Consider the following 11,697-nt stretch of genomic DNA (forward strand, 5'->3'; position numbering starts at 1 on the left):
AAGCTTAGAGTGGAAGTCCAAACCTTCAGACAGAAGGATGGAGAATCCCTCTATGAAGCTTGGGAAAGATACAAACAATTGATCAGAAAATGTCCATCTGACATGCTTTCTGAATGGAGCATCATAGGTATTTTCTATGATGGTCTCTCTGAACTGTCCAAGATGTCTTTGGATAGCTCGGCTGGAGGATCTCTTCATCTGAAGAAGACGCCTACAGAAGCTCAAGAGCTAATTGAAATGGTTGCAAATAACCAATTCATGTACACTTCTGAAAGGAATCCTGTGAACAATGGGACAAGTCAGAAGAAAGGAGTTCTTGAGATTGATACTCTGAATGCCATTCTGGCTCAGAACAAGATATTGACTCAGCAAGTCAATTTGATTTCTCAAAGTCTGTCTGGAATGCAAAATGCACCAAGCAGTACTAAGGATGCTTCATCTGAGGAAGAAGCTTATGATCCTGAGAACCCTTCAATGGAAGAGGTGAATTACCTAGGAGAACCCTATGGAAACACCTATAATTCTTCATGGAGAAATCATCCAAATTTCTCATGGAGGAATCAAGAGAGACCTCAACAAGGTTTCAATAACAATAATGGTGGAAGAAACAGGTTTAGCAATGGCAAGCCTTTTCCATCATCTTCTCAGCAACAGACAGAGAATTCTAAGCAGAACCCCTCTGACTTAGCAACCATGGTCTCTGATCTAATCAAAACCACTCAAAGTTTCATGACTGAAACAAGATCCTCCATTAGGAATTTGGAGGCACAAGTGGGTCAGCTGAGCAAGAAAGTTACTGAACTCCCTCCTAGTACTCTTCCAAGCAATACAGAAGAAAATCCAAAAGGAGATTGCAAGGCCATAAACATGGCCGAATTTGGAGAGGAAGGAGAGGAAGTGAACGCCACTGAAGAAAACCTCAATGGGCGTGCACTAGCCTCCACTGAGTTCCCCAATGAGGAACCATGGGAATCTGAGGCTCAAAATGAGACCATAGAGATTCCATTGGACTTACTTCTGCCTTTCATGAGCTCTGATGAGTATTCCTCCTCTGAAGAGGATGAGTATGTCACTGAAGAGCAAGTTGCTAAATACCTTGGAGCAATCATGAAGCTAAATGACAAGTTATTTGGAAATGAGACTTGGGAGGACGCACCTCCTTTGCTCACCAAAGAACTAAATGACTTGTCTAGGCAGAAATTACCTCAAAAGAGACAAGATCCTGGGAAGTTTTCCATACCTTGCACCATAGGCACCATGACCTTCAAGAAGGCTCTGTGTGATTTAGGGTCAAGTGTAAACCTCATGCCTCTTTCTGTAATGGAGAAGCTAGGGATCTTTGAGGTACAAGCTGCAAGAATCTCACTAGAGATGGCAGACAACTCAAGAAAACAAGCTTATGGACTTGTAGAGGATGTTTTGGTGAAGATTGAAGACCATTACATCCCTGCTGATTTCATAGTCCTAGAGACTGGGAAGTGCATGGATGAATCCATCATCCTTGGCAGACCCTTCCTAGCCACAGCAAAGGCTGTGATTGATGTTGATAGAGGTGAACTGATCATCCAAGTGAATGAAGAATCCTTTGTGTTTAAGGCTCAAGGATATCCCTCTGTCACCATGGAGAGGACGCATGAAGAGCTTCTCTCAAAACAGAGTCAAACAGAGCCCCCACAGTCAAACTCTAAGTTTGGTGTTGGGAGGCCACAACCAAACTCTAAGTTTGGTGTTGAACCCCCACATTCAAACTCTAAGTTTGGTGTTGGGAGGTTCCAACATTGCTCTGAGTATCTGTGAGGCTCCATGAGAGCCCTCTGTCAAGCTACTGACATTAAAGAAGCGCTTGTTGGGAGGCAACCCAATGTTATATTTTATCTATTTTCTTTTGTTATTTTATGTTTTTTGTAGGTTGATGATCATGAGAAGTCACAAAATCAATTGAAAAAGCAAAAACAGAATGAAAAACAGGAAGAAAAACAGCACACCCTGGAGGAAGAACCTACTGGCGTTTAAACGCCAGTGAGGCTAGCAGATGGGCGTTTAACGCCCAGTCTGGCACCATTCTGGGCGTTTAACGCCAGAAAGGGGGCACCAGACTGGCGTTAAATGCCAGGAAAGGGCAAGAACCTGGCGTTAAACGCCAGAAATGGGCACCAGCCCGGCATTTAACGCCAGAATTGGCTCAAAACACAAATTTTCTTGCCACTTGGTGCAGGGATGACTTTTCCTTGACACCACAGGATCTGTGGACCCCACAGGATCCCCACCAACCCCACCACTCTCTCTCTTCTTCTTCACCCATTCACCAATCACCTCAACACCTCTTCCCCAAAAACCCTTCACCTATCAAATCCCATCTTTCTCTTCACCACTCACATCCATCCTTCATAAAACCCCACCTACCTCACCCTTCAAATTCAAACCACTTTCCCTCCCAAACCCACCCATACATGACCGAACCCTACCCCTTCCCTCTCTCCTATATAAACCCTTCTTCACCCCTTCATTTTCACACAACCTAAACAACACTTCTCCCCCTCTTTGGCCGAACACAAAGCCATTCCCTTCTTCCTCATTTCTTCTTCTTCTACTCTCTTCTTTCTTCTTTTGCTTGAGGACGAGCAAACCTTTTAAGTTTGGTGTGGTAAAAGCATTGCTTTTTGTTTTTCCATAACCATTTATGGCATCCAAGGCCGGAGAAACCTCTAGAAAGAGGAAAGGGAAGGCAAAAGCTTCCACCTCCGAGTCATGGGAGATGGAGAGATTTATCTCAAGGGTGCATCAAGACCACTTCTATGAAGTTGTGGCCTTGAAGAAGGTGATCCCCGAGGTCCCTTTTTCACTCAAAAAGAGTGAATATCCGGAGATCCGACATGAGATCCGAAGAAGAGGTTGGGAAGTTCTTACCAACCCCATTCAACAAGTCGGAATCTTAATGGTTCAAGAGTTCTATGCCAATGCATGGATCACCAAGAACCATGATCAAAGTGTGAACCCGGATCCAAAGAATTGGCTTACTATGGTTCGGGGGAAATACTTGGATTTTAGTCCGTAAAATGTAAGGTTGGCATTCAACTTGCCTATGATGCAAGGAGATGAACATCCTTACACTAGAAGGGTCAACTTTGATCAAAGGTTGGACCAAGTCCTCACTGACATTTGTGAAGAGGGCGCCCAATGGAAGAGAGATTCAAGAGGGAAGCCGGTTCAATTAAGAAGGCATGACCTCAAACCCGTGGCTAGAGGATGGTTGGAGTTTATCCAACGCTCAATCATTCCCACTAGCAACCGGTCCGAAGTTACTCTAGACCGGGCCATCATGATCCATAGCATCATGATAGGAGAAGAAGTAGAAGTTCATGAGGTTATAGCCCAGGAACTCTATAAGGTGGCGGACAAGTCCTCTACCTTAGCAAGGTTAGCCTTTCCTCATCTCATTTGTCACCTCTATTATTCAGTTGGAGTTGACATAGAGGGAGACATCCCCATTGATGAGGACAAGCCCATCACTAAGAAAAGGATGGAGCAAACAAGAGACCCTTCTCATCATGAAATCCCTGAGATGCCTCAAGGGATGCACTTTCCTCCACAAGATTATTGGGAGCAACTGAACACCTCCCTAGGAGAATTGAGTTCCAACATGGGACAACTAAGGGTGGAGCACCAAGAACACTCCATTCTCCTCCATGAAATTAGAGAAGATCAAAGAATCATGAGAGAGGAGCAACAAAGACAAGGAAGAGACATTGAGGAGCTCAAGCACTCCATAAGGCCTTCAAGAGGAAGAACAAGCCGCCATCACTAAGGTGGACCCGTTCCTTAATCTCCTTGTTCTTTATTTTCTTGTTTTTCGAGTTTTCATGCTTATGTTTATCCATGTTTGTGTCTTATGATTATTAGTATCTTAGTGTCTATGCCTTAAAGTTATGAATGTCCTATGAATCCATCACTTTTCTTAAATTAACAATGTTCTTAATTGAAAAGGAGAAGAATTGCATGAATTTTAAATTTTATAACAGATTAATTATTTTGATGTGGTGGCAACACTTTTATTTTCTGAATGTATGCTTAAACAGTGCATATGTCTTTTAAATTTGTGGTTCATGAATGTTGGCTCTTGAAAGGAATAGAGTAGTATAAGTATCATGTAGATGTATCTTGGTTTAGCTACTAAATGCAATGTAGCATATATCCAGTCTCTGTCACAATGCTGATCAAATTTGACAAACTTTTTCGCCGAGTTACGTACACCAATGTTTTGAATAGGATCTACCAAATCCTATCTGGGACTAATCCAGACTCTGATCAAATTTGAATTTGACTATGACTCATCGTAGCTTTCAACAGCCAAGTGCTAACCCAACTTGTAAGGGAATCTCCATAGGATCATGAAACAAAACAGAAAGATGTATAAGGAAAATTACCAACATCTTATGGCATTTTCTCCAAGTGTAAGTGATAAACCACTATTTTATGATTTATATTATGCTCAATTGAGTGGTTTCTATCAAGTCTTTGCTCACTTATTCATATAAATTGCATGGTTTTACAATTCCTTCCTTACCCCTTAATGTATGTGAAAATATGTTTTCTAAGACCATAAAATTATTAATTTTAATTATCCTTTATTACCATTCGATGCCGTGATCCGTGTGTTGAGTATTTTCAGGCTTTATAGGGCAGGAATAGATAAGAGAACAGAAAGAAAACATGCAAAAGTGGAAGGAACACGTGAAAATGAAGTTTTGAAAGGAAATGGCAGCGACGCGCACACATGGACGACGCGGACGCGTGACTCACACGGAACATAAGCGACGTGTACGCGTGACTGACGCGTACGTGTGACAAGGAAAACTTCCAAATGACGCGCACGCGTGACGGACACAACGTGCAGAAATTTGCAGAAAACGTCCCCAGCAATTTCTGGACTCCTTTTCGACCCAAATCCAAGCCGAGAAATACAGATTAGAGGCTATAAAGTGGGGGAATGCATCCATTCAAGGGGAGAGATAGAAACATTTATTATTCACAATTTTAGTTTTAGATGTAGTTTTTCTAGAGAGAGAGGCTCTCTCCTCTCTCTAGGTTTTAGGATTTAGGATTTCTATTAGTTTTAGGCTATTTCTTTTTCATTCCAAGTTCAATGTTCCTTTACTTTGGTTTCTCTTCTATTTCTATTTATCCTATTACTTTGATTTATGAATTCTCATGTTAGATTTGATTTTATATTTAATATAATTTGAGGTATTTTAGATTTATGATTGCTTTCTTTTATTTATGATATAAATAATTTGGATTTTTCCCCCTTTGGCTTTGGTTGAGTAATTGGTGACACTTGAGTTATCAAACTCGGTGCTGATTGAAAATTGGAATTTGCTGATTGATTTGGATCCCTCTAACGCTAGTCCTTCCATAGGAGTTGACTAGGGTTTGAGGAATCAAACTGATTAGTCCAATTGACTTTCCTTTATTTAGTAAGGGTTAACTAAGTGGGAGCAATAAACAATTCTCATCATAACTGATAAGGATAACTAGGATGGGATTTCCAGTTCTCATACCTTGTTAAGAGTTTTTCTAGTTATTAATTTATTTTCTTGCCATCTAAATTCCTTGTTCAAACCTTTCAAAAAACCCAAAAGATACTTTTCCATAACCAATAATAAATCATACCTCCCTGCAATTCTTTGAGAGACGACCCGAGGTTTGAATACTTCGGTTATAAATTTTATTGGGTTTTGTTACTTGTGACAACCAAAATTTTTGTACGAAAGGATTCTTTGCTGGTTTAGAAACTATACTTACAACGAGAATTTATTTGTGAAATTCTTTACCGACAGAAAATTCGTTCATCAAAATGGTGCCGTTGCCGGGGATTTGCAAACGTGTGCCTTATTATTGGTTATTGTAAATATTTGCTTTTGCTTGTTTATTTGTTTTTGTTTTTGTTTTTAATTTTTATTCACTAATATGAATTCTCACCCTTCTGGCTTTAAGTTTGGTTCCAATATTGTTGCAAGGAATGGAAGCTATAGTAGGAACATGCATCAAAGTCGAAACAATCAAAGATGGAAAGAGCCCCGAGGATCTGATAAACCCTTTTGGCAACCACACTTTCCAAAGAACTATGGACAACGACCATTCTACGATGAATACCAAGACAATAGTTATGGTGGACCCCTTCGTGACAAACTACCTCCACCCAATTACTATAGTCAAGAGCCATTCCGAGGTGCGTACCACGATGATAGATATTGTGGACCCCCTTGTAGTTACCAACAAGCCCCGCCATATGTTTATGACCCACCTCCTCAATATAACTTTGAACCACCATACTCACAAGACAACTACAACCATTCACCTCCTTATGACCCTAACCCGTATCCGCCCCAATTCCAACCCAACTACTCCCAAGAGCCACCACTTCCATATGCACCATGCCCATATCCAATGGAACAAGAATCAAAGGATCGTCTCAAGGAAACAGTGAACCAATTTCATGCAACTCTTCACCAATTGGAGCAAGCGATAAATCGATTAGCGTCCCAACCTTCGGATGTTCACGGAACCCCCATGGCTTCATGTGGGGAGTGATGAGCGGATAATTTGTACGCTTTTTGGCATTGTTTTTAGTATGTTTTTAGTAGTTTGAGTTGAGTTTTTAGTATATTTTTATTAGTTTTTAGTTAAAATTCACTTTTCTGGACTTTACTATGAGTTTGTGTATTTTTCTGTGATTTCATGTATTTTCTGGCTGAAATTGAGGAACCTGAGCAAAAATCTGATCCAGAGACTGAAAAGGACTGCAGATGCTGTTGGATTCTGACCTCCCGGCACTCGAAGTGGATTTTCTGGAGCTACAGAAGCCCAATTGGCGCGCTCTCAACGGCGTTGGAAAGTAGACATCCTGGGCTTTCCAGCAATATATGATAGTCCATACTTTGCCCAAGATTTGATGGCCCAAACCGGCGTTCAAAGTCACCTTCAGATTTCCCGGCGTTAAACGCCGAAACTGGCACCTAAATGGGAGTTAAACGCCCAAACTGGCATAAAAGCTGGCGTTTAACTCCAAGAAGAGTCTCTACACGAAAATGCTTCATTGCTCAGCCCAAGCACACACCAAGTGGGCCCGGAAGTGGATTTTTATGTCATTTACTTATCTCTGTACACCCTAGGCTACTAGTTCCCTATAAGTAGGACCTTTTACTATTGTATTTTAAATCTTTCAATCTTAGAAGCTTTTGATCATGTTTTTATGATTGAACCCTCTTTGGGAGGCATGGTCTCACGGCCATGCCTAGACCTTGTTCTTATGTATTTTCAACGGTGGAGTTTCTACACACCATAGATTAAGGTGTGGAGCTCTGCTGTACCTCGAGTATTAATGCAATTACTATTGTTCTTCTATTCAATTCCGCTTGTTCTTATTCTAAGATATTCATTCGCACTCAAGAACTTGATGAATGTGATGATTATGTGACGCTCATCATCATTCTCACTCATGAACAAAGTGACTGACAACCACTCTTGTTCTACAAGCAAACGAGGCTCTAGTGTTTATCTCTTGGATTCCTGATACACGATGCATGGTTGATCGCCTGACAACCGAGCGCTCGCCTGACAAACGAGCCAGCCATTCCGTGAGATCAGAGTCTTCGTGGTATAGGCAAGAACTGATGGTGGCATTCAAGAGAATCCGGAAGGTCTAACCTTGTCTGTGGTATTCTGAGTAGGATTTAATGATTGAATGACTGTGACGTGCTTCAAACTCCTGAGGGCGGGGCGTTAGTGACAGACGCAAAAGAATCACTGGATTCTATTCCGGCCTGATTGAGAACCGACAGATGGATAGCCGTGCCGTGACAGGGTGCGTTGAACATTTCCAATGAGAGGATGGGAGGTAGCCACTGACAACGGTGAAACCCTTGCATAAGCTTTCCATGGAAAGGAGTAGGAAGGATTGGATGAAGACAGTAGGAAAGCAGAGAGACGGAAGGGACAAGCATCTTCATACGCTTATCTGAAGCTCTCACCAATGATATACATAAGTATCTCTATCTTTATCTTTATGTTTTATTCATCATCTATACCCATTTGAGTTTGCCTAACTAAGATTTACAAGGTGACCATAGCTTGCTTCATACCAACAATCTCCGTGGGATCGACCCTTACTCGCGTAAGGTTTATTACTTGGACGACCCAGTGCACTTGCTGGTTAGTTGTGCGAAGTTGTAGTGATCACGATTTCGCGCACCAGGGAGTCTAATGAAGAACGTAGCATGAAGGAGATACTGGAAGCCCCGATAGACAGTAATGAGCATGACTTTGTACTGGAACAAGTAGAGGAAGCCAAATTTATCGAAGAAGAAGAATTGGTTGATGACTTAGGAGACACTAAACCTCTATGGAAATTAAGAATTGCAGAGAATTTCGCCAAGAAAATTACAACTGATGCCAAAGAGGATAGTGCACAACCCCCAAGGCATGTATCTTATGAAGAATTGGACGGAGCAGATCAAGAAGCTAATTCCCTTGGCAGTGATGATCATAATTAAACTCTTCTAGTGATGAACTTGCATCCACAATTGAACTCTTTGAGCTTAGAAAATCCTCCCCAAGTGAATACAAAGCCGATGTGGAGGTAGACTTTTCTCAACCTCCAACTTATGACTTGAGTGATGAAGAAGAAATCGAAGACTTTGATCAAGACGTGGTTGCAGTTAAAGAGGTTTGTCAGGAATTGAAAGAATTCACAGAGGAGTACAAGGAAGTGGAGCCTGCAAAACCACTGGAAACACCTGTCCCAAGGCCATTACCACCCAATACAACCTTCAAGTGGGTAAAATCCTTAGCCTTCATCTTCACCCTTCCACTTGAATATGGTTTGCTTGAAACTGATGGTCAGCTTGGAGCTCTTTATGGCTTTAAAAGCAAAAGGGAAATGGTTAGTACTAGGAGTTGGTATGCAAGATTTGATATGGTTCCGCGCTTCAAATTGAGGTGCCAGGATTGGTATAGAGCTCGATTGAATGGGTCTCGGAAGATGTTTGGTCATCTTAGAGAGAATTTAAATTTTGTACTGGCCGTCTAGAAATATATAAATCAAGGCAGAGACGGGTATAAAAGCAAGGTTTGGGATCCTGGGATTCATTATGATAATCACTACCCCTGGAACCTGAACACCTGCTTTAACTTGCTCGAAGGCTTTACGTGCCTAGTTTGGGACCCCGGAGTCTATTGGAATTGCAAACATTGGTGGAGATTCCTGGATGAGTTCAAGCACAAGCCACCATAACAAGGAGCTCATCAAATGTCCAACTTAAGGACTTTAACTAAAAGTGCTAGGTGGGAGACAACCCACCATGGTATGATTGTTCTTTTTCAATCTTAATTGTTTTGTTTGTTTTTAGTTTAATTTTATTTCCCCCTAGTACCATTCATAACATCTGCATCAGCATCTTTATATTTGCATTATGCATATAAAAAAAATATGCCCCACCACGCGTGGGCGTCGATTCCAAATCGGTGTCACCATCCAACGCCCAGAAAGTTGGGCTGGAATCGTGCGGCTGGTATGCGTTAGGCATAAATTAGGCCACGCGTGCATGTCAATGGCGCGTACGCGTCATTTTTACTTACACCCGCCACGCGTGGGCGTGGGTACGCGTCGCCTGAAAATTTTTGCCTCCCCAATTGAAACAGAAAGTTGTGCCAGAACGACGCTGGTTTCGTGCGTTTAGCACGATTCTGGTTGACACGAACGCGTGCCTCACGCGAACGCGTCAGTGCCACCCACTCCTACCCACGCGTTCGCGTCAATAACGCTTTCACGTCGTTGTACTTTCGCCCGACCCACGCTCTCGCGTGATCCACGCGTCTGCGTGGATTTGAATTCCCTAACCCATGATGCGGAAACCCTAACCCCCCTCTTCGCGTCACTTCCCCCCCCAACGTTCCACCTACATCCCTCTCTTCCCTCTCCACTCTCCCACTACCACCAGCCACCACCGCCGGCCCAGCCACTGCACCACCACCGTCACAGCCCCCAACCCCGCCGCCATTCACCCCTCTCTTTCCCCCTTATCTTCCTCTTCTCTCCCTCCTACCCCCTCGCCCCTAACCCGTCGCCAACCCAACCCCGCCGCGGCACCCTATCGCTAGCCACCACCACCGCGACGCCACCATTCCCCCTCGCCTCCTCACCCCTCTCCTTCTTCTATTCCTCTCCCTCTTTCGCCCCCTGCCTCCACCCACCACCGCGGGACTCCCAACGCCGCTGCGCCGCATCCCAGCACCGCCATTCCGCCACCATCAGAGCCACCACACCACCCCACTCTCTCTCTGTCTCACTTTCTAGCCACTGCCCTCCCAGGTTCCACTGCCTCTATCTCTGCAAACTCCTAATCTACTTCTGTTCAATTAGATTAACTAGCTGAGTTACATTCTGTTCAATTTAGATTAGTTAGATATCCATGTTTCATAGTGGATTCTAGGTAGTTAGGTAGTTAGTATGTGGTTAGAGGATTCTAGGTCTGATAATTGCTCCATACTTGCTGTTTGAATTTTATGTTTTTTACTATTGGTTGACTGTTGTTGTTGCTGTTTCAATGTTTCATGGCTGTGATAATGTTCTGCCACATGCCATCATTTTTATATGTTGCATTTGTTATTGCTGCTTGCAATTGTTGCTCTGCATTATCTTGAAATCCATGTGCCGACTAAAATTGATATCCTTCTGCATAATTTCTGTTCCTGCCTTTCTGCAAATTCCTATGATTAATCAAGTGCTCCATTTCAATTTCCATTTTAATTCCGCACTTGTACCTTTAAACTAAACCAGGCTTGATTGCCTTAATCTTATGATACTGTTCTGGTCTACATTCTGCCTTGAACATATCTTGATTGAGATTTCTGCTCGATACCATTTTACTTGCTGGTTTGATATAACTTGTTTTGAGACTTTTATAAATTGCTAATTCTGTTTGACAATTGCTACTTGCGTTATTATGCTGTTTGATTTTCCGGGAACGCTCCTTTTACTGCCGGAATGCTGCCCAATTTTCCTCAAAATCGGTTTTACTTAAATTACCAATCATGACTTGCCTTTGGTACTTTTCCGTTGTGCTTTAATTGGTTTAAACCAAAGTCACCTCATGACATGCTGGGCTAGCATTCATGATCTCTTTTGGTTCCCTTCCAACTTCAATTGCATTATTGATGATTATTAATCCTTTTCATGCTTCTTTTTATTTTCATATTTACCATTAATAATCTGCATTCTCTGCTTGAATGTGAGTTACTTGTTCTTCAAGTTTGTGCATTTCTATTAACTAGGAACTACAACACCATGCCACTAACTTTAACTTCACTTTCTAACTCTTAACTTCATTAACTTTCTAACTCTTAACTTCATTAACTTCTCTCTTGGCTTTTAACTAACTAATTTCAACCAATTTCAAGGCATGTTAATTGTTGTTTTCTGACAAACAAGCATTCTGCATATCATAGTTCTTAGATTGTGATTCTTATTTAAATTCCTTGACTTTTAGCTTGCATATAGTCCAAAACTCTACATCTACTGACTCACTTCATGCTTTGAGTTTCTTTCTTCTTTTCCCTATCCATGCTTTCATTGCTGACACACTATTTGCCTTCTTATTTTCCTGCTTTAGTTTTATAAACTATATCCTGGAACCTCTG

General features: G+C 42.1%; 1 non-coding gene across 1 annotated transcript; it reads right to left on the bottom strand.

The window, feature by feature from the left end:
• Nucleotides 1-104, bottom strand: LOC130958393 (small nucleolar RNA R71). Its single transcript, XR_009077517.1, has one exon. It is a non-coding gene; the product is annotated as a small nucleolar RNA R71 (small nucleolar RNA).
• Between the last annotated feature and the right edge of the window lie 11,593 nt (nt 105-11,697).

Source organism: Arachis stenosperma, chromosome 10 (assembly GCF_014773155.1).
Source record: "Arachis stenosperma cultivar V10309 chromosome 10, arast.V10309.gnm1.PFL2, whole genome shotgun sequence".
NCBI lineage: Eukaryota > Viridiplantae > Streptophyta > Magnoliopsida > Fabales > Fabaceae > Arachis > Arachis stenosperma.